This window comes from Calypte anna, chromosome Z (assembly GCF_003957555.1).
Source record: "Calypte anna isolate BGI_N300 chromosome Z, bCalAnn1_v1.p, whole genome shotgun sequence".
Classification (NCBI taxonomy): Eukaryota; Metazoa; Chordata; class Aves; order Apodiformes; family Trochilidae; genus Calypte; species Calypte anna.
Window position 1 is genome coordinate 70,180,765 of NC_044274.1, and position 24,125 is coordinate 70,204,889.

General features: G+C 36.3%; 1 protein-coding gene across 17 annotated transcripts in view; it reads right to left on the reverse strand.

Annotated features, from left to right (window-relative positions):
- MEF2C (myocyte enhancer factor 2C) overlaps positions 1 to 24,125 on the reverse strand; it is a 132,896-nt gene that overhangs the window by 95,936 nt on the left and 12,835 nt on the right. Inside the window, exon 1 of one of the 17 annotated variants that reach the window (XM_030467303.1) lies at positions 22,270 to 22,751. The exons of 15 other annotated variants lie outside the window; for them this stretch is intronic. The gene's annotated coding sequence lies outside the window, so the exon portion shown is untranslated. Of the gene's footprint in view, positions 1 to 22,269; positions 22,752 to 24,125 lie in introns of those variants that run through there. One more of the 17 variants, XM_008492123.2, reaches the window with a different exon arrangement.

Here is a 24,125-nt window from a genome sequence, read left to right on the forward strand (position 1 = left end):
GACTGGTATATTCATATTGGTTACCCAATCCTTGAACTGTAAAGGAGCTATTTCTGTACTTTGAATAAAAATAGATTAACACATCTCTTTTACAGTTTTGTATCTAGGGAGAATAAATCATAAAGCAAAAGAATGCACTGTATTCCACGATGCTACAATAAGATTTGCTATTAGGAACCAGCGCTATTAAAAACACCACATTCTGCTGGGATTGTGGTTCAAGGCCTAATGATTAAGAGTAAGTTACCCTGAAGACTATCCAGTAATGAGGATTGGTAAATTCCCAGCTTAATAATATGCAATACGTTCGGATTTTTTCAAGAATTATTTGGGCTAAAAAAAGTTCCTCTGCATTCTGACTGACTGACTGCAATCCATCAGAAGACAACTAAAAATAAAAAAGACAAAAAATCACATCAGGAGATCACCAATTTAGCTGACCTAGGGAGTTTGCACTGAAGTTAAATTTAGAAAGATCTAAATATAATGAAGTTAGCTTCAGGTATATATGTCAACTTCCTCTACTTCCTTCTTTTTATTTATTTTTTTTCAGAAATAATGAATTTGTAAAATTTGTTTTAAGAAGAAAAAAAAAAACAAAAAACACCAACAACTTTTACTATTATTTTTTCCGCTAAGACCAGCTTTCACTTCATAGTATTACATGAAGTCTAGAAAATTATCCGAATTCTGATAATTTCAATAAGTAACTTGCATCCAAGGAGCACTTCAATGTTCATTGGATTTAAAATAAATTAAAAGCACATCATCACACCAACCAGACAAGTGAAGGATTAACGGGGGGTGTTTTTCTTTACGAAAATAATTGTGACATTGCTACAACATCCAAAAATAGTAAACTTGAAGAAATGTGTAAGCCTCTGCAGTTGTATGGCTTGTAGCCCCAAACCCACAAGCATGAATGTATAGGCTTAATTTGAAACACTTGGATAATTCACTGAAGGCTGCAGAGATGTTCATGTACTTAAAATTAAGTGCATATGTACTGGTTAATATGAATAATATCACAGAGATTGTTCCTGCATCCCTATAGGTGAAGCAAGCCAATGAGAATCTGAAATCAGTGAGTACATCAGAGATGCAAAAGCAAATCCTTGGTACTGTTCATAAACCTCTGGTGGATACAAGTTGCATGAATCTAAATACAGACACTGTATTCAGGGGAAAGGTGGTACTATCAGTGCATGGAAACTACGGAGAGAAATTTGGTAAAAATCTGTCCCAAACGATTGCATGATTGAATTCAGGTCTGAAAAATGCAATTAATTATTATTCTATAAATGCAGACATGGTACAGAGGAAAAGTCCTATGTACTGCAAGAAGTAATTGACGAATATCCATGATCCACCTCATTGAAGCCATCAACATTTGGCATGTAGTCTAAGCTTCTTTAAACACAGGCTTACTTTATCACCAGTGAAGAAAATTAGGCACCATATAAACATAGCTGTAGACATCTCACCATAATTACAGGGACAGTAATCGAAGCAGGAAGACAAACAGACAGCAAGACAAGAGAACAAAGATGAGGATTCTTTTCCATTTGAAGCTTTGTACAGCTGAAGCTCTCTTAACTTAGGCTGCACAATGGGAACAAGAAGAGGATAATTCCTTGTAAGAAAGAATAAAGATAGAAATGCTTTAAAAAATATTAAATATAATATTGAGCCATGTGTCCTATTTGGTAAGCATTATATTGACATATTTTTATGTTGACAAGTTTGTACTCTTATCGTGCAACATGAAACCCATCATTAAGAAGCCACTATAAATAACTACACCACTAACATGTTTAGGTTAGTCTGCAAATAAAGAAACACAAAAACTTGAAATAACAACTCAAACAGGAATTATTGAGAGCAATCATAATAAATAAGGCTTTAATAGGAATTATGCTGAAAAATAATAGTGGAAAAATAACACTTAGCCAAAAATTTAAATTTAATCTTAATATTTTCTGATAAGAATATATGGTTCAAGACAGATTTCCTGGAGGAGTTCCTTAACTGAAGGCCTATCACAGCAAAGGACATAACTTGCCAACCTAAGATGTGATGCTGAGATTCCTAAAATGTGCTATGGGGGTGGTGATATCTGTCAAGATGATATTTGTGGAGGAGTTCTTGAAAATAGCCAGGATCTAAACCATTAAGGATTTCAAAACTAAGAGAGCAAACTTTAAAATCAAACAGCTACTGCATAGCAGACAAAGTAAGGGAGTTAAGGTACATGAAGGATGATCATATTTTCTCAGGACAGGATGGGAGTGTGTCAGTGCATTCTGAACAGGCTGTAAGTGACAGAGCTGAGCTGCTGGAAGCCTTTCTAGGAGGGAATTACAATAATCCTCTCCATCAAGAGGGCATGTGCTGCTGCCATGAGGTCATCACAGGATAAATAAGGGCACTGTCTGCATCAAGCACACCACTAAGGAGACATTTTTCAATCTCATTCACTGCAGAAATCTCCACAGAGGAGCGGGGAATGACCTGGAAGTCAGAATTTTTAGTGTGATTTCCCGCTGCACTCAAATCCCCCAAATCAGCCTGTAGCCATGTGGAAAAAAAAAAAAGAGAGAGCAGTCTCCCAGAGATAACAAATGCACACTGGTACGATCTGTCCTCTCTCCCTGTGGCTGAGGCAGGGGTAGGTGGCAATCTTGCCTGTATGAAAACAGTCAGACTTGTGGAATCCCTGAGTGAGAGGCACACAGCTCCTTATCACTCAGACTGGGATGGAGTCTCTGATATTTAGCATTCCTGCAATACCCACTGTGAGCATGCACTTCATGACACGATGCTGCTGTCTGACAAACTAAGTTGGAACTTCAGCAGTCCTTTGAAGAACCACAAATTATTCCTGTCATTAATCTGGTAGTCCGTGCAACTAAATCGTTGGCTAATGTGGGCATGAGGCTTAGCATTTGGAATATAAAATACTTGATTTTCCCACTCTTGTGCAAACTAAGATTTCTTTGCCTTTGCACATGTTGAGTTTGCCTATAAATTGAAAAATGTATTGTGAGCAAAGGCATGCAAAACCTCCTTGTGCTATTAAATGACAAAATAATATTAAACATGTACGTGATGAAAATGTCAGGGGTTTTGGTTCATCAAACTGAATCGTGGTTACAAACCATCATTACATACATTTTCTAATACATTTAATAGCAATTTAATTACAACCTGAAAGCACATCAAATTATTCACATTATCTGTGAATTAAAGTATTCAAAACTAAGCACTTATTGGCCCCCAACGACAACAAATAACTACATTAAAAGAGAAAGCTTGTGTGATATATGCAGTATAGCAAACTTCTACTAGCATGATTATTAAAAGTAACAGCTTGTATCCCTACAGCCTGACCGAGTTGGAAAGAAAGTTCAGAATGGAGTTGGGGAATTAGCTGATGAACTTCTGTTAACTATAGCAGTAGCCTTCATGAATAATTCAATATATGCCCCATCCCCTCTATGTCTCAACAGACTAACAGCTGCAGCTCTCAAATGACAAGTGTTACTTTTTTGGAAGCTTCTGAAAATAGTATACTGATTATAAAATAACATATATAATAAAGTTTTCCCTCCATGCTTTTCACTTCTGATTCATAGTAACCAGTGAAGTTTCACAGCAAAAGGAGGAATTTTCAAATGGTCTTTTATGAATTATGCAGCACTTCTAGAGAAAAAAATTGGGGAAAGAATCCAGGTCCTCTGCTGAAGTTTTGGCTCTTTACCTTAACACAGACACACAATCCACCTAGATTACTGTGTCCTGAAAACCTCATTAAGAGCACCTTTGTACATAAAAGCTACAGAGTTTCATAATATGGACCTTTATCTGGGCTTCACACAACCAGGAAGAAGCTTTCTGGTCTGAGGTTTTTTTGTGTTGAACATCTTCTGTAATGTTCTCTCCTCCATACTGAAGATTTGGCACTTCAGGATGCCAGGTAGTTGATCGAATGTGTTTGGTGAATATTCTGATACAGAACCGAATTTCTCCTGAGCTAACAAAGAAAAGAAACTTAGTGAGACAGGAACAAAAGTTTCCTCGATGAAAATGCAACTGTTAGAAGTAGAAATGGCTTTCAGAGAATGTCTTCTTACACGCCAACAATTCAGAATAGAGATGTACAGATCTGCTTATATATATATTTTTTTTTATAATGCAAGGTAGGGAAATAAACCAGAACTAGGCAGAACTCTCACAAGAAAAAGAACTTCCACTGACACCAGCCCTTACTGCTCAAAGGAAGGAATGTCTCTCATAAATTTGTCTAAACAGTTTAAGTATCTTTCAGTTTTAAGAGACGTTTTTTCAGTGGCATTATGTAAGAGTGGGTCTTTAGGGAAGGAAAATATTAGCCTAATATAATGCTGAAATGGCTACACATGAAGCAGTTTCCTGATTTACTGAGAAGCTGCTATGTGCAGCACTTCTGACTGAAAGCAGTAGTGGACAAAATCTTTTTGATGATACAGACTGAAAGCCCAGCTTGCTGCTTTAGATTTAAATAAATAATTTTTAAAAATGAGAATAATAAAAAAAATTTATATATAGATGTGTGTGTATGTGTATATATATATATATATTTATATAATCTCTCTGTCCAGAAGCCAGCTTCTATTTATAGGAAGTGTCCTCTGTGCACATCAGAAGAAAAATTCTTAGCCTTGCATGTGCTGTGTGGACACATATCATAAAAATTAAGCAGATATTGGAGATTTAAAGGTGATCTTGTTGCCAGGAGATAAGCAGAGTTTTCTTAAACGTCTGCCTTATGTTCTTGTAATGAACTGGGTTTTTTCAGTTCCAGAAACGGCCTGGCTCTTCTTTTTTGACATAATGGCAAGATCATTCAGTGTCTAAGTTGCTTAGGGGGTCCACAAATGACTTTAATAGGGATGACAATTATTTAACTGACCATCTGAATAAGAGCTTTCTTTTATTTTTTTCCTTTTTTTTTTTTTTTAATTTAGAATTTATAATAAATTAATTATATCTCCTACTGATGCTATGTCATACTAACATAGAGATTATAATTTATATTGCTAATTACATTAGAAAATACTGGGGACAGAAGTTTCATTTTACCCCATCAAATGAACAGCTTTGATACGGAAGGAATCTGCACAACCAAAGAGCTATAATGCACATTATATTTTCAGCTGCTTACACTTCATATTTTAACAGCTAAGTTTTCAAACAAACTAAAACAGAACTATAAGACTTTGGAAACAACAAAGCTATCTGTCTGTTCTTATTTTCACAGTTTTTAGCTAACAGAAATAACAAATTGGAACAGCTATTGAGATAGAGTATTTTAAAGCTTAATAACACTGCCAATTTAAAAAAAAAAATGTTAATATGGTATTAGATATGTTTGTCAGTTAAGCTGTTTTCAAGATAATTTGAAAGTGCTACTATCAAAGGGAAGCTTTATCCTCAGCCATCTTAACACAGTTAACATGGTTAATTTTTCTGGAACCTATAAAAAGTATACTCAAAAATAAAATATTCTTGTAGAATAAGAATAGAATAAGTTCGTAATTAAAGCACTATCTGTGTATTTGCCAAGGATAAATGTAACAGAAATGGAAAGCACTGTTACAATTGTCTAGTGAATTAGTTACTGATGGGGTTTTTTTGTTGAATATTATGATTGAATTGAATTGAAAAAGAGTAATTTGTAAGGTGTAAATACGTGCAAATTCTGTTTGTGAAATTTATGCAGGTCGAGCATGACTGCCTACAAAAGCCAAATCTGTGTCCCTTTTAATAGTCAGTGGTCAACTGATGCCAACCAGACAGTCCCCTTCTCTCTTAGATTGTGTCTAATTATAATTTCTTCTTGAGCAATATCTTGGTCTTTCACCTTGGTGCAAACAGCTAAAAAAAAAGGTTAAGTGTATTTTTAAAAAGAAAAAATTCACCTAACAAACAGTGCTTTCACTAGGGGCAGTACTAGCCCAAGAAATCCAAGCTATCCATACTGGCAAAGAGCCTTTCTAGATGAATAATACATTTTTTTGGCCAGCTCACATCAGGAAAATAGGTGGTTGCTGATGAAAGGCCCACATCTAAGTTGGTACAGGGACAAACTCTGCTTTGTAATGCCACAGAGGGTAATTCCTCCATCAGAAACAGGCTGCTGGAAAGCATATTCAAATGAAAACACCCATACTGTTCCACTCTATGAACAGCAAGAAAATGTAAATTTTTACCATTGATTTTAACCATAATTTTCCAGTGCATAATCATACAAAAAACCCTAATCCTTTTAATTATATTTTCTAGTTTTAAAAGTTACTGTTAATGGGTTTAGAAAGAATAAAATACAAACATACACAGGATCTACTGGCCTACGCTGTCTGTTTATGTGAACATAGATAACTTCATAATATCCCTTAAGTATCTATCAGTAATTACTCCTGAAACATTTCTTGAGGCTGGAAATATTAGTCCCTATTCAATAGAGATGAAAGGAAGGGGAATACAAAGCAAAGTTCCCTCCTCTATGTCAACTAACACTGGCAGCATCGACGGTAAAGCAGCTCCCAGCCTATTGTTTTTTCTGCTAATTACCTGATTAACTTTCCTTATGGATTTTTTTTTTTTAAGATGAAAATTACAACTACGCATAAAACAAAAATTAAAAAAAGCAATTGACTTTATGTCTTTTCACTTGTGATCTACAGCTAAAATCAGCACTGAAACAGACGATGACACTGGTAAACTCATGGAATGGAGTTCTATCTAATAAGTCTTCAGCTTTGGAACTTACCATCTGATTTGCCCAATCTGGATGTCTATAAATTTCACTTTTTTTTTTTTTTTTTTTTTTTTATGATACCAGATTCCAGGTAAGATTGTAAAGTGCCAGGCAAACAGATTTGAGATTCTTGTGCTCGGCATTTGGATCTAAAAGGAATATATTCCTATGCTGGATGGCAGTTTATAGGCCTGGGATTTTTGGTTTTTGGTTTTTGGTTTTATTATATAATCAATATGCTTAAGTTTAAAAGAAAGAGCTTTAAAAATAATCCAGATAAACACAGGCTGACATAACAACAATGTTACATTCCATAGGCTTTGGCCTCTTTCCTGTCACTTTGTACAAGGATCAATTCTTATGCCGTAGACCAGGATATCAAAACTACCCTTTCAGAACTTATCTAACAGGTGTGTGCTGGTCCTGCTGAAATCCTGGTCTTAAAAGTGTAAGATCTAAATGTTAGCAATATTTCTGGAGTTGAACTTAACCTAGCAAACAAAGCAGAAAGTTAGTAAAAGAAATCATTTGAAGGCCCTATCTCCTTTTAGCCTTCTTTTTACATCGTGTGATAGCTGACATACTGAAAATATTAGAAATACAGATATTAAATGATTCCCATCCAGAAATAAATTTGGAACTACTTTTAAAAGTCTGTATTATTTGCAGAAACCCCAGAAAAAGCTAGCTTGTAACCAAAAATGGTATAAACATATAGTAATAAAAACTAGGGATTACAGTCATCTTCTAACCCAACCTTTGTATAAAACCAAGAAAAAAATATGTTTGGGTGGTTTATATATATCATTCTTGTATCCACATACAAAAAGATAAAAGTACATGCAAAAACCTACTAAAAAAATACATATTTTTTTTTACCCATAATATAGAATGACCGTAAGTCTAGAACAACAGGAGAAAGACTTTCATTTTATGTAGTAACTGTATATATGTGAATAAAGAGCACTATGTGTTTATGGACTGATTATTTTTATGAGGTTTAACTGTGAAGAGACATTTTGACAGTTTTATTTACAGTGTAAGGCATACCCAGAGGCATGCAAGCATAGTTTCAAAACCATATATATTTGTATATAAAGCACACTGATATATATATATATGTACATATGTATAAATATATGTACATGATCATAGGAAGTGATTTTACAGAAAAACCACAAGCTTAGCTAACAAGGCAGTCTACTACTGGAGTGTATTTCTAGATATCTCTAATGTACATACTCTGTCAATAATATAAATCTGAAATTATGTGTGGTACAAATGTGAATAAAGAGTTTTAAGCACATAAATGCACTCCCCCAAATGAAACAGTGTTTAAAAATCTATCCCAGCAATACAGATCAAATTTATTTAAACATATTTAAGTTATATTAATGTACATATGCAGCTATTTCAAATGCAGCCAAGTCACTAAGCTCATAAAACTAGTTTTTGATTTTGGGAATTAATGGAGATTTCCACCACTGGAGATTTTTTTTTAAACTCCAGACAAAAAAAGAATCCACAGACATCAACCACTCTGAACGAAATTCAATTCAAAGATAGAAGTTAGATCATTAAGGACGAAAATAATAGGATTACAGGCTACATCAGCTTGTAAAACAAAAATCTGTTCTTTAATAAACATCAAGTGTGTCCATACATATTTAATGTTAACAGTTTTTTAACAGCTTAGGCTGTAATCTTAGTAGCCCAGTGTGGAATTTGCTACTGTTCTCCCTGTCCTCATTGAGACAGAGGTAGAAAGCAGCAAAGCAGTAAGTCAAAGTTATATTTACCAAATCTGAGCTGTTGATGAGGCAAAGTCATAATGGGAGCACCCTTATAAACGGTATATAAACACCTTATAAATGGTATTGTACTGGTTAGACACCTCCCATAAAGTTTAATTAACACAAAAAGTCTTCTTACAGAACACTAAGAAGTGTAAACCATTCTTATACAGCAAAATTATCTTTTTTTCTTTCCCTTCTACCTTTTTTACCATGTTTGTTCATGCTGTTAGTGCCTTGAGGTAAGGGCTGTACTTGCACAGCATCATGCTCCACAGGCTGTCATATCTTGCAGGACCTGTAGCTGTTACCACAACAAAACATTAAGTGCTAATGTTAATTGTGTTTAAATTGTTTGGTTTTTTTTTCTCCCTTCTATGAAGTATAAAATTTTTATTAAATATTAAACACCACAATATTTTCTATATAAGAGTTGGGGAACATATCATTTGTTCCGGCCAGGATAATGGCCACACGGGAAGCTGAAGTCTGTTGGTGTATTGTGATGATTCCCATATCATACATATATTGCTAGAAAATCTGTATTTTATAAACTAGGAACCAAATGAAAGCTAAGATTTTAAACAAATACCCTGTTTAACCTGGTGCAGCGTAGCCTGGATAAAATCCTATGACTGAATAATATATATTTAAAAAAAAAAAAAATAGAAAGAACTAATTTATGCTCAGATACTTTTTAGAAAAGAGAATCCTGTGTAAGTGACTACAGCAGCATGTTCTGTCACATTCTTTCCATAAACTGAGCCCTGTCAGTGACAGCAAAACAGATTGTGTGCATCTGCTGGGAATGAGCCAGATGACAGTGGAAGAAACACACATGGATACCTTGGCACAACAACTAAAGAATAGAAGAAAAATGGACAGAAAGAAGCAGAAAGTTCTAAACTTTAATTAAAATTTTTCTCTAACAGAACTGAAGTTATCCAAGAGCCTGTTGCAGACTCTTATGCTTTGCTTTAACTTTCCAAAAGCACCTACTCATTTATCCTCTATGTTGTCTTGTTTACTTCCTCTGGTACTCATATGGCCACCATTCCCACAGTGTCTGGGTCCTACAGAATTTGCCTCAGGGCAAGGACATCCTCATTCCACAGACAAGGAATTGATGCACCAAGAAAGGGAAATCGTCACAGGTGTAGGTGTTGAAAGAGTGAGCTAATTCCACAGTGCCCAAACCCAGGCTGCTATCCTAAAAAGCAAGAAGATCCTCCCTGTGCTTAGCTCTGCTTTCAAACAAAAATAGTTATACCTAAAACTGACATTAAAAAAATCAGTTGTTAATACTCTAGCATTACAGGACTGATGAGCCTGACGAGCTAAATTAGCACAAATCAAATGGTGACTGACTCAGCTTTGCTACTGCTGCTTCTGTCCCCTCAAATTTTAGTGTTGAAAATACAAGTCCAGGATTTCTTTGAAAATAATCAGTGACTTACAGTCTTCAGTACAGAGCTGCTACCACAAATAGTGGTAGCTGTGGGTTCTCATATAAAAGAAGAACCTGATCTTCACTAATGGTTAAAAAGCACTCGCAGATATTGACTCACCAGGGCATCAGAAGTGCATGCTTGCACTGAGGAATGAATTCAGGAATTGTGCTGAGTCTCAAAAATAAATTTTTCATTTCTGTTGTAAGGTAATTTACATTGCTTATTACCCTTTCAGTTAATCATCTGAAGAGAGACCAAACGGATGTGAAAGTGGTGTTTTGGTTTTTTTTGTTTTTTGTCTGTTTTTTTTTTTTTTTTTTTTCAGTGTAGACACTATTTGGTTTTACATATCAGGAATAAGATGTGACTGCAAGCTGAGTAAAGATTAGTACAGTACCTAATAGTCCAGGCAGCCCAAGTCATCTATTTAGAGCATCTGGAAGCCTCATGAGGTCGTGGTCTCAGTCTGTTATGCATTCCATATGCAGTAGCTGTCCAATATTCTGATGATGCTTCAGAAACACATTCATAAACTGGAATTATTTGGTCTTTATGAAACTCATAAATATGGTTACATAGCACAGTTAACATCCAGCAGACAGAAGGTAACATATACTAGCCAAGTGTGAGAAAAGCTCTAGAACAGCATACAATGCACCTTCATGTTCCATCTCATTTTGGAATGTGTGACTGGCAGCAGCACATGCACAGATTTTAAACTGCTTATAATGTTCCTGACCAAAGAACTGGTAGATCTCTACGTATTCTTCCCAGTGTGGTCCAGAAGAGAAGATAAGATCTTTTAAATGTTTTAAATCTTTGTTTCTAATGAGCTTGGAAGGAGAGTCAGAGTGGAACTGAGAAAAAGAGGTAGATGTTAATTAACGACATGAATGGTAATTCTGTATATAAAGCAGTTTTAAGTAGGTCATCAAGTCAGTGGAATTATGCTGCAATACATCAGCAGAGGACATAGCTTCATATATTCACTTGCATGTGAAATTCTCTTAACTAAACATATTAATGTCCATGGCTTTAAGTTCTCTTTGTATTCATGAAATTGGAATTTCCCAATTATAGTCAAAATAAAAGAAAAAAAAAGCAGCACATTTGTACAACTTACAAGCTGTTTCAACCTCCTGGATAAATACTAGTCAAGACTGAATACTGGCACAACTTTTAACCAGAGTTGTTATTCTTCTTCATTAATTCAAGCATAATAATGTGGTCAGGAAGTCAGGTCTGGATTCACACCCACATATTCAACAGGCACATAAAATGTACAAGAAACTGGCTGAAGAGGCATGCATGCTAGGCCACAAGGTCCTTCCTAAAGGACCACCCAAGCTCTCCTGAAGATGATGGACAACATGCACATAATGGCTATTGTTGAACTATTTGTTCTCATGACGGTTTATTAAAATTTTGTAGGTATCCTGAGCAATTTATCGCGCCCTGAAGCTCTGCTTCCTGCCTCAGCCAACCCATAATCAACTCAATAGGCATTTACAGCATGCTTGGTGTCCTCGTATTCAAACACCTTTTTGTGTTTCTAACTCCTATCCTCGTTCCCGGAGCTTTGCTCTCATGGTGTGCCTCAGTCCAGGCAAAAAACCCAAATGGACAAATGAGGCGACTAAAAACTCAGAATGACACTGAGGTATTTGTAAAATATGTAGTTTCACATAGTTAGATGAGTTCATTTGTAAAGATAAAACTGATCGTACTTATCCTCTTATCCTTTGTATTTCATGAAGTAAAATCAAACATAATAGACGATGCAATAGGAAGGATGGCAGGGAACTGGTTGTTTAGTTTTAAGCTACATTACAGACCAGAAGCACAGAAAGGCTTCTTTTTTTTTGAGTAAGAAAGATAAAAGGGACCAAACTCACAAGCTTAAGAACTATGGCGTTCCAGTGAAACACGACTCAACTACAGACCTTCATTTGACAAATATTTCAGTACCTATACAAAATGGGATGGCCTCATGTTTGGAAACTGAGAGTCATTTTCTTCTAGAATACTCTATAACCAGCCGATTAAGGAACTTTCCAGAATGAGGTTATCATCTTTCCTGTGAGCTGATTGAAATTAAGGGTAGGAAGTACTTCAAATCAGGTTTCTCAAATCCTAAATTTCTGCTATGAAACTTGAAACAATGCTTATAAAGAATTTATAGACTTAATCTGGGGATATGGATTCCAGAAGACAACAGGACACAAAGTAAAACCTAAACTCCTTTTTTTCATATTGATCTTTCTAATTACATGGATAGAACCTGGTGTGCTGAATAGACTTGAGCTTTTACAGCATCTTACTAAAGTTGCCAATTTCCACCCATGTTTTGTCCTTGGAGAACCAAGGCATTGCAAAACAGAACTGAACAAAGTTTGCAGCTGTATTTAAAATTACATTTACGGGTGCTGAGTCCTTTTCTTTTATTGTATGCATCAGGCTGTTGTGCAGTTTCTGCACTTCGTTTGCAGACTTTTTTACTTTGCATCTGTTGCATCAAATAATGTAACCCTTTAGGGATGATGATTATTGAATTGTATGTTGAAGATATACAATATATTGTTTAAAATTCACGTTTTGTTTTCAAGTATTGGGACTCATATTGAAGGATCCTGCTCCCTGGTCTTCTAAGGAAATCATCACTGACAGGTTGCAATTGTCACTGGAGATTATTATACTCAATAAACTTGTTTAAAATTTGAAGTACACTTTGGAAATGCATGTGCACCAAGTTTACTTTTTAATTGAAAAATTGTATTTTAATCTTGGATATCCAGTTTAGACCATGATATATTAAAAATGTGCTCTGTTGAACAGACATGATAGTGGGTATTTATTTAACCATTCTACATGTAAGATTAGAATTTAGACCAACATACGAAGTAGAATACTGACGATTCTTTTTCACCAATATCAGTAGGGGAACCTCACAAAATGAGATGCCTATAGCTTCCTTCTGATTTAAAAAACTTTTGATTTTGAACTTATATCTATCAAACATGTAGCATCTATTTTTAGGATTATGTTTAAATCACAGAGCAATTGTCTGATCCATTAGTGGAACAGGATCCTCCTTCCGATTACATCTGGAAAACAATAGAGAGAAAGGAGAGAACAAATACTTTCTTCCTGACCATCCTCAAAATAATTTTTTATCAGAAATCTGCAAAAGTGTTATTCCATGTCCTGTTTAGTGTAGTCGAAGTAGTGATGGTCTCACAACAGGTTTGCCTTTAATCTTATATAGAAAAATGTGGTAGAACATAGTGCTACTGCTTTACAGACATTTAGCGACTTGTAACAGAAGGCAGCACCAGAAAATCACCACTTGTCCAGATACATGACAAGTACTCCTCTTCAGAACAGACCAGAATATCTTTATTTTGTGTCATGCCTTTTTACTGCATCAAATATTGCTTCATACTTTTATTAAGTGACAAAGAAACAAAAAACCAAAACCCTAAAACCAAAGCAAAACACAAGAGTTAAATAAATAATGCACTCAGCCTCTATTGAGAAATCCTGATGCTTTCAAGTAAGTATTTTTCTACGGGATTAGAAGCAGGGGGAAAAAAAATCCTAATAGCATTAAAATGCCATGAAAAAATACCAGTCCTTCTAGTCCTTTCTTGGTATCTGTCATATGGATTACCATTATGCCTATCAACACTGTATTTTATCACTGACAAATTCCATTTTTAAAGCATGCAGTTACAGAAAAGACAGCACTCAGTAAGGACACCTTCAAGATGACTATTTTGCTGATCACCACAGAATATGATGCTCATCTTGTGGCAATATCTACTGGAAATATAAATGAAATAAACTTAACCTTCTGGATAGAGATTTAAGTACTGGAATGTGTACTCAGGACAGATTCGCATTTCACTTTGTCAATACCAAGCATTGGAAATTTTCAACTTGTATGACAAGATTACTATAGTAAATGTAGATTAATATTCTTCTGTTTCTGTCCTATGTATAATCTTTTTTAATAGTAGCATCAAAACCAAAACAAAAATGCCAGATCCTATTATAATCCCTATCTACCTACCAAGGATATAGGTAAGCATTCTCCATTTCTATACATGTAATCATGGGCAGTTCTGCTTTAATTAGGTAGCTCACCAATCATCCCATCATGTTTTTTTTTAAGGAAAAAATGGAGTATTATATTCCAATCTAAAAAGATATTTTAAATTATTACCAATTGCTAACAAGACATCGCATGAACACAAGTACTTGCAATGCATCAAACCTGAGTTACACTTCTTTCACTGTATGCCCCCAAGAACAGTAATAAAAATTCTTCTTTGTCCTATTTGGTTTTAAATGAGCCTAACAGTTCACAGGCTCCCACTAACATTTATGGTGATATTTCTAGTGCCTAAAATTTATATGCCTGTGTTTTTGTTAAAGTTGTACATTCTGTATGCCACTGCAAGGATGCATTCTCTGACTCGGTCTTCTGATATAAAAAAGTGCCACGTAGAAGTTTGACTAAGCAAGATTCACACTTATCTAATTTATTTCAGTGGCATAATAAGCTTGATTTTTTTTCACTCTGCTGTTATATCAGTTCCTTATCTGCATCTTATATACATAAGCAAGATAAAGGAAAAACTGATTGCTTCTCCTCAGGGTTCCGCAAAAAAAGTTTCTCATCAAACACTATTTTAAAGATTAGTTCCTTATAGGTAAGAATACATTTAAACAGTAATCATTATTATTTTATCAAAACTGTTCCCCTACATCCCCAACAATTATGGATTAGCAAGCTGAATTCCATACACTAACATAATTTGAAAGAAACTACAAGATCAAGGTTTCGACTAGTATGCACTGTCCACTCTCCTCCATTTGCTCACCAACTTACCAAATATTCCGTAGCCACAGTCTTCCCAACCTTCCTAAAAGCCTTCCTCTTTTTTTTTTTTTTTTTTTCTGTTTCTACCACTTCTCCTACTCAATATAGGCATAAGCAATCGTCCTGCCCAATTCAGGACACAGACGGACAGAGACAAAGCAGGCCTGAGGGTAAGTGCAAAGAACATACTGTCTCCTGCTGGTTCCACAGAATATCCTCAGACAGTACCAACTTTCACTACAACCTGCCCAGGCATTCCTAAGGATTAGGGCAACCAGAGGGGAGCTCCTGGCAGCATCTCTCTGAAGCTAAAATGATAGGCTGTAGGGGACACATGGGCCAGTGCTATAGGATGCTCACAGAACCCCCATCTGTTGTTTCTCTACAACATCACCCTCCCCCCACCCCCGGTCCCCCTCTGCTATGGATATTTAGGGACAGTTTTTCAACCCAGCTGCAAATAAACTATTTGAAAATATCTATGCTGAGAAGTCCTTCTAGAATTTTTAAATCAAAAGTGCTGTATTCTAGCTTCTTACACTGTTGGATACATTCTGTAACATTTTAAACTCTGAAGTGAACCGACAATACCTAAATTATTAAAACAGTGCATGATTATTTCACATACAATATCATATCACAATATATTTTTCAGTTGTGGGAAGAATTTATTAGAAGTCAAATAAATAGCATATGCAACTGTGGTACTTGTTTTTTATACTACTAAAGTAATGTTTCACGTGCACAATGTTCTGCATTATGTTTGCTTTTGCAGATGTGTTTTATAAACAATTTCACAATTCTCCCTCCTTGTCCTTTGTACATACTTTGCTAAGAGCTATCGATTGACTACTTAAAAGTAAATAGTGAAATTTAACTGAGCACGGGTTCCACAAATGGCATGCGTCCTGTATCTATAAAAGCAAACATAAATAATGTTACTTGTAATTCAATTTACTTAACTGTACATCTTGCGATTACAGGATGAGAGAGAGATAAAAGACAGCAATACCTGAGGGTGGATTCCTGCACTGGCATTTGGTTAATAATAATCTTCATGATAATACAATTTCACTTAATCAATCATACAGCTGAAGAAACAAGAGTCAGAGAAGACCTGTTAGGTTGGATTCAAAGTTTTGCATCAGCAGTGCTTTATAACCTGGGAAAAGAGAGAGGAGCTTTATGCCATCTGTTCCACCTTGTCCCCAATTTCTGGGCTCCTTTACGGTTAACTTACACAAAGGCTGCAGACTCTGACTTTCCAGGACCTGCTGTATTGGCCAGGATCTCTGAAGATCTCCGCTCAAACTCCTGCAACCTTCCAGCGTCAGGAAGGTGGCAGAAGGCAAGAGATTAGTACATCTAACCTGCTGAAGCAGGTGACTCCAAAGTCACCTGTTCAAGGAATGACAGGTTACAGCCCAGGCTACAGCCCTCGCTGGTGTGATCACTGAATCCCTCTTGCACCAGTGTTCATTTCGTCTGTTTTTAAATAATTTTCAAGTAATTTATACAGAGCTGTTTCTGAACAAGTCGGATAATGTACTTGTAGAATTTCCTGCACTTCTGCATTCTAAATGTATTTAGTTGCTACAAAGTGGGCAAAAGAAAAAAAAAAAACACGGTAAAAAGGAAAAGGAAAAATCACTTAGCAGAGCTCTGTTTAGCTCTATTTCAGACTAATACTCCTACACTTGAGCTTCCCTAAAGGTTCTTCTCCACGCTTCCCTGTATTGCAAATCTACTTTCTTTTTGCAAGGGAAGAAGCAATGTAACTATTTGAGAAGATTCTATCACTTTTGCATATTAGCTTTCCTAGCTGAAAAACGGGTGCTATTTGCACGCTTTGAAATTCTTTAAAGAGGCACGAAAGTTTAAAGTCTAGGATAACTTAAATATATGGCAGACCTCAGGAAGGTCTCTTTGCAGGTTAAAACTAATGGCAGAAAAAAAAAAAAGAATGATACTAACAGGGTTGGTGGCAGAACAAAATCCTAAAAACTGTTTTTTTAATATAGTCTAAAACCTAACACTAATTCCCATGATTGAGATCTGCACATACAGATTTAACTCTCTGTATTCAGTGGGGAACAATTATTTCATCTGTAAGCAGGCACCTGGGTGAGGACACAAATTCTTATTACCCATATTAACTGTTAAACTTATTTTGCAACTGCAAAATAAATTCATATTTCTTTAAGACTTGGTAGAACAAGTATCTAGGATTTCCACTGCTTTTCTTTAAAGTCTTAGAATAACACCCTGTATTTCCAATGTAATCATTACATTAATCTCATACTTCATATAAAACTGTATAACATTAAAATCTGCAAAATTGCACTCAGCCTTGGCTGCTTCTTTATAGATCATACCTGACAGTTTATCTGCGGACCAGAAGTTGTATTTTGTCACATTGGTAACTTTTTGAAAATTACACCCTTTCATGAATAATAATAAAAAAAAAATTCTACTGTTGTATGCCACAAATCTAATGTAATCAGACACTTTTCACGTATTTATAAGTTAGATGGACAGACTGAGCTTGAAAGAAAAGGTCACTATATTTCAGTCTTTTCCACTCCAAGTTCTGTTTCATAATTTTACATACACAAATTCCTTTTCAAAAGCACTGATCATCAACATACACAATCAAAAGTGTAAGATGCATGCTCTGCACATTTGAAAACTGTCCTAATACAGTTTTCTTCCTTACACATCAGTAAAATAACCAGAAACAACTACAAAATGTGGTAACTGTTCTTTAAGGACTGTAATGAGCGAGCATGTCTCAGACCAGTCTTTTTCCTCTTATTAGGTCCGTGAGTTACTTCAGGATATTTCAGACATTTCTGCTATTGCAATTATTGCCTATTTCCAAGGGCTTACTTTTCAAAATATTATCCTGCCAGAATTTTTTAATTGCCCTTTGAGCCTCAAAATATATTGCTGAGAAGTTAACGTAATACAAATTAGGATACAAAAGGAGAAAAAGAAAATGTACTTCACATATAACAAACTTTACAAAATATATCGAGGCAAAGCTAGAATGAAAGGAAATCAAAATGTGCTTTCAGTGTCCATTAAGATGAAACATCTGAATTTACAGGAGCTTCCTGTCTGATTATAATAACACACACAAAATTAAATACATAAATATTAATTTTATGTATCTCTTAAGATAAAGACAATGAAAGAAACAATGTTTACATTTATGGTTGACTCATTAGTGTTTTATTATGTGAAACACTAGGAGGCATCAGTTGGGTGAAAAAAAGAGTCCTTTTGAAAAATGGTAAGAAATTAGCATAGAAGTTATCAACTTCAAAGTTTCATACTTCCAAATGTTAAAGGCTGTAGGTTATGGTTATAACTAAACTATGCAAATAGCTGAAACTCTATTCTCACTGCTTAATGACATATTTAATAATATAGGGACAGCATTTAATTTCCTAACTGCTTTCAACCCAGACTACTGTGTTCACATACGCAACATGCAGTATAGTTTTACATCATATTAAATTTTTAAAAAGAACAGAATAGAGGTAAACTAAGATGACTTACTTGCTTCTCCATATTATACTTTTTTTGGCAAATCTGCAAAGCCCTGGCATGTTTTATGCACTCTCACATAATCTCTTAATAGGGCAAGTATAGTCCTAGTCACTTTTAAGAACTTTTAATTGCTATGACAGGCTATCACCTAGACAAAAATGTTTTTTGAAAATCCCAGGACAATCACCTACTTCATTTTAAATATGTTTCCCAACTGCACTGAATTAAACAGTATTTTAAAAAAATTGTATAACAGTGGTACAAGTTGCTCTATCTTTTACTATAAAGTCATACAAAACCAGTAATGTCAAAATTGAGTTTTCTGTCCTTCAAATTGCACTTAGCAATGACTAAGCAACAGAGCTATAGATGTCTTATAAAATAATCAATTGAAATTGAAGTGTGCCTTGCCATGCTGCAGAAACCAGCTTTTATCTCTGCCCAATCAAAATGACATGTGAACTGCCTAATCCTTCTATTGTGAGTCACATAAGACTTTGTTGTCACTGTTGGTTTTGTGAATCGCCTCTATAAGCTGTTCTGATTTCCTAAAGATGACACATTCTAGTGAACAGACAAGCTGTACTGCACTGCAGTCAATGAGACAGTGGGATTAAAGTCGAGGACTGAAGACCCCAGCTTTTAATCACATGTCCACATGCAACATTGACCATCAGTTTACCTTTAGGCTGGTCAGAGTCCCCAGGTATTGCCTTTCAAAAGCAGAAAATTTTAAAAAATAATTTTTTTGGTTTTTCCCTTGCACCATCAGTTGTATTTGCTGACTAGAATTCTTCTAAGCACGTTTCATTTCTGAAATAGGATGCAAAACTGCGTTTTCATCCCTTTCAAATACAGTAACACTAACCCTACTCTTAAACTTGAGGTTTTCTAACAGTTTGGAATACCTTGTATGAATCTTTTGTATTTTACACCTAAGTTGCTGCAAAGCCTAAATGAGGTCATAGCAAAATCCCTCTGCTGATATCATGCAACAAAATTTTAAAATCTTAAAATTCATCACAAACATAAGTGCTTTAGGTATTCTTCAAAATGCTAAAACAGAGACTATAAACTCCTTCAGATTACATCTTCATAATTAGTGTTTTCAAAAGAATACCACTGCGCCTTACTTGATTTTTTTTTACATATTACCATGTAATTTAGAATAGTCACGTCCAACAGGTAAGATTGGAGTCTGAGTATCAAAACCCAAATGCTTATTCTTTCAAGCACCTAAGAGCAGTTAATGATTTCTTGCTCAATAAGATGTAGAAATATCCTTAGCTTTCTCTGCTGATGAACTGAACTATTCCGGTGAAAAAAATAAATTAACCTGTAATAGGCAAAAGTAAAATTAAAAGAAATGGAGTTTGCAGAAGTATAGTATTCACAACTCCTGCTCACTTCCTAAGTTTTTATGTAGTTTTATTTCTTTGCTAAACAGTGACCTATCAAAGTCTTTCAGAGGTAAACTTTTGTTAAAAGCTTCTGAAAGCTTCATTGAACTTTGCCTATATTTTACATGTTTTAAAAAACAGAACAATTTAAGAGAGGTACCAGTCCGGTTTTGAATATATGTGTTTCAGGTAGACAAATTAAGTGTATTTATAAAAAAATGAGAAAAAAATCTCTGATCTTATATTGAAAGAACATTCCCAGTAAGAAAGTATATTTATGCTTTTTCTTATCACACTCCAAAACTAGCAGCTCATGATCATAATTATAAAAGACTTAATCCCACACACTGTCATTTAGTACCAATTTCTATAAGGCTCTTAAGCCTAAATTTCCCTTCTTCTTGATCAAGTAATTTTAAGAGGACACAGACGTACCTGGTTCCTTGCATTCATTTATAGGACATCAAAAATGACACTCTTTACATGTCTGTCCTAAAACACCTATGGGACAGGCAAGAGGTTTAGGTCTCCTAGGAGGCACGATCCTGTAAATTGTTCATTTTCACACAAGTAGTCTCAGGTTTGTCAGTGGGAGCAGTGGTTTAAGTGAGGTTTGACGTGAAAGATTTTCATGTTCAGGTTGCATCTTCTGCATGTTAGTTATGTAGGGCATATTAATACAAATATATATAAAAAGCAAGATTTTAAAATAAAAGAATGTGCACTACAAGGAACACTGACACCCTGAATTAAGAGCCATTCTTTTAAGGTCTTCTTCAAAGAATCTTCCACTACTTGCAAAGGGACTTCAGTGTGAGCAAAGACTTCAGCATTAGACTTGATATGAACTGTGAACCCATTAATAGAGAAGGAATGATAGAAAAGGTATCTCAATAAAAGTGGTAAAGAAACTCTTGCATGCTTTCTGATTTCATGTTAGGCACCTAAAATCATGTATCATAAATAGCAAACAAAATTTTAAACCCCAAAAGTGGCCATTTGCTTTTGGGGGTGTTTGATTTGGAAACCAGTATATATGCGATACAGAGGTTAGAACTGGTTCACAGGTGGTTATAGTTCCATGCCCTGCCAAGCCTCTAGGGATTAGAGTTATTATACTCCATATAAACATCTTTACTCTTCAACCACAATACCCGGGAAAGTGCCAATAAAAGAAATCTAGTCACATTCGCATCGAATATAATTGGTTTATAACCCATCTTGTATTTCTTTTAAAATAAAAATATGAAACTAGGACATTTTCCATTAAGCTGATGGTCAGATAAGTGCTAGGAAAATGCATTTTGTATCAAGATAATTCTTTTCTGATCACCAGTAAAATATCAGCAAAGTGCCTTTCTCTGCTTAAATCTCTTAAAGGTTCAGTCTTAAGTTGTGTATTACAGTATTTAATTCAGGATACATGTATTTGCTAATAATAATTATTAAATACAAGACAGAAAACAGAACTGTTCTATAAGACAATGCTTAGGTTTCCACAATGATTCATTAAGTTTTGTTTTGCTTTGTGCAGCTTTTTTTTTTTTAAGGGAATTGTTAGCTTGTCTTTATACTTGTTTTGTTTTTAAGTCTGACAAAAGGTCACACTAAGTTTTATGGGAAACAGTAAGTATTACAGTTACATAATGCACCAATAGTCTTATAAGTCTCTCAGTTACATTAAACTTTATCTTAGCCTTTAAGTAACTGCACTGTAACAAAACCAGCCAGTTTTGTAAGGCCGATTAGCTCTACTCCCTCAAGTTAAAAAACATAAAGATTACTCAAAGTGCTACTAAAAGACCAAAGTATACTTCTGCAAAAGAGGTTTGCATCCTATGACTTAAATTCCCACATCAATACAAGGGGTATTTCCATCTGAAACCTAAGTATTCAAATGAAAGATGCACAAAGTTAAAACACTTGGAAGCATGCATTACCTCAACTCCCGAGCTAAAGAGCCTATGATACAATTAAGTTTAAGAGCATTTCACTCAAACTGGATTGTTTCCTTAGTCTGATAAATCAGGGTGCAAGCACCGTAAGGTCACAGCATTTGGTGAACTATTAAATAAGCTTTAAACACTTCACAATATCAAGCACACAAATGATGTAAGCTAACTTCATCAAAGTTTAAATATTGAAGACATGGATAGAGACAAGTCAGCAATAATTTACCAGACAGTTAACTAAGTTACTTCGCTGAAAAGTTACTTTTAAGAAACTGACAGTGCGCTTAGCAGACTTTAAAAGCCTGCAAGCAACCTCAGTCCCAGTCTACATACAATGTCTGATGCATTCTTCAAATGCAATAGCCACTGTATGTAGGGTTTTTGTACCATAGCCACTATATTTTATTCCGATGCTGAATTTCACATGTACTTACATTATAAACATTTAGCTGTATGGATGATCAGACTAGTCCTTGAGATATTTTCCTTTCATAAGAAAAAGAAAAAATCCCTTTACTTCTTCCAGCCTTAAATATTCACCACCTGGTTCAGCATGCAGCCTCCTTGAATCACACACTCAACCTTCAAAGTCAATCCAATAAGCAGCCAGAAGACGTCTGGGGTGTGTATGTGTGTATGCGTGTGTGCAGCCTGGAGGAGGAGAAAGTGGCTGAGCTGCTGGTCGGATTAAAAGTAACCGGACTCGTCCTGAAAGCGTCCAGGAAGGAAGTGACAGCAGGCGAATGGGAAAAGGCGAGCAGCTCACAGCCTTTGTAACATCGCGGAGGGGAAGGGGGGAGGCGAGGACGGGATTCGAACTACACGCCTGATGAGGTGTCCTTTTCTGCTTCGCTCCCTCTTTCCTCCCTTTTCTTCTCCTTCTCCGGCTCTTTATTTCTCTCTCTCTCTCCCACAATCCCAAACGAATGACTCTCTCCTCCCGAGCTGGAGAAATAATCAGTTTCACTCTTGCAAAAAGGGGGCGGGATCAGATCCCGAAAGCGTTTTAATAAAACAAACATAGAGCAGCAACAGCGGCAGCAGCTCCCTTCCTTGCCCCTCTAGTCTAAACTAGATTGATAAATTACTCCACCACACTACTTTAATTATGTATATGGTATGCAGAATAAATCACTGAACATCAGCACCTCAATCAAGCACTTTTTAAATGATAATTGCATCTTGGGTGAATCAATCTTTCCATTCCTGACATTTTGCTAATTTTAGTTTTACGGTGGGGGTAATGGCATATGCCACACGCAAACCTAATGACAATCCTTTATTATACCGAGGGAAGACAACACAGCGAGCCGGTGCAGAATTTTTTTTTTTTCTTTCCCCCCTTCTGGCGAGGTAGAGTAGCATGAGGAAGGCAGCAGGACCGCTGCAAAGGGCTGCCAGGAGCACACAGCCCGGGCAGCTCCGCCGCGGGCTGCGCGGATGCTGCGCTCCGCATCTGCGGACGGTCATCAGCCCGGGCAGCGGCGGCGGGGACGAAGCCAGCCGGGGAAGAGCTGCCCCCGGGGGACAGAGGTGGCTGTGAAATGTCCCTTTTGCTGTGCCAGCACCGCTCCGCTCCCACACCCCCCGGGCGGGATTCGGGAGGGGAGAGCAGCAGACCCGCGGCCATCGCCCTTGTCCCCGCAGCACGGGGGTCGCTGACCCTTTAGCGTCCGCATCCCCAAACCCCTCACACCTGCCCCCCCCCCAGGACCCACCCCCGAGGATTTTCTGCCCCAGCTCCTCGCACCTTTGCCGAGCTCCTTCTCCCGGAGCCCTCCGTCTGCTGAGCAGCCCAACTTCCCAAACTCATCAGGCTTTGCATCCTACAGCGTGTGGGTTCACACCATCCCCCCCCTCGCCCCATCACACACACACACACACACACACACACACACACACACACACACACACACCCCTCTCCGGCCCCGCAGGGAAGTGCGGGAGCCATCCCGATGGCAAAGTTCGGGGCAGCACCTCCTGAACCCAAATGGAAAACGCTGGCCAGAAAAAAAAACACAACACACCAATAACAAAACAACAGCCCTTGCCTCCTCACAGGAGTCCCAGCCACAGCCGGAGGAGATGGTGTCTTGTCAGGCTGACCCATAGAAACTCAGCATTGCCAGAACAGTGTGGGAAAGAACAGGGCTTTTTTGCTTTTTGCTTTTTTTTTTTTTTTTTTTTTTTTTTTTTTAATAGGTTCGTTGGCTTTTAAAACCAGACTGAAAGGGCTGCACTGTATGTGAGCCTGAATCCAAATTAAGCACATGCAATAATTTGGAAGTAA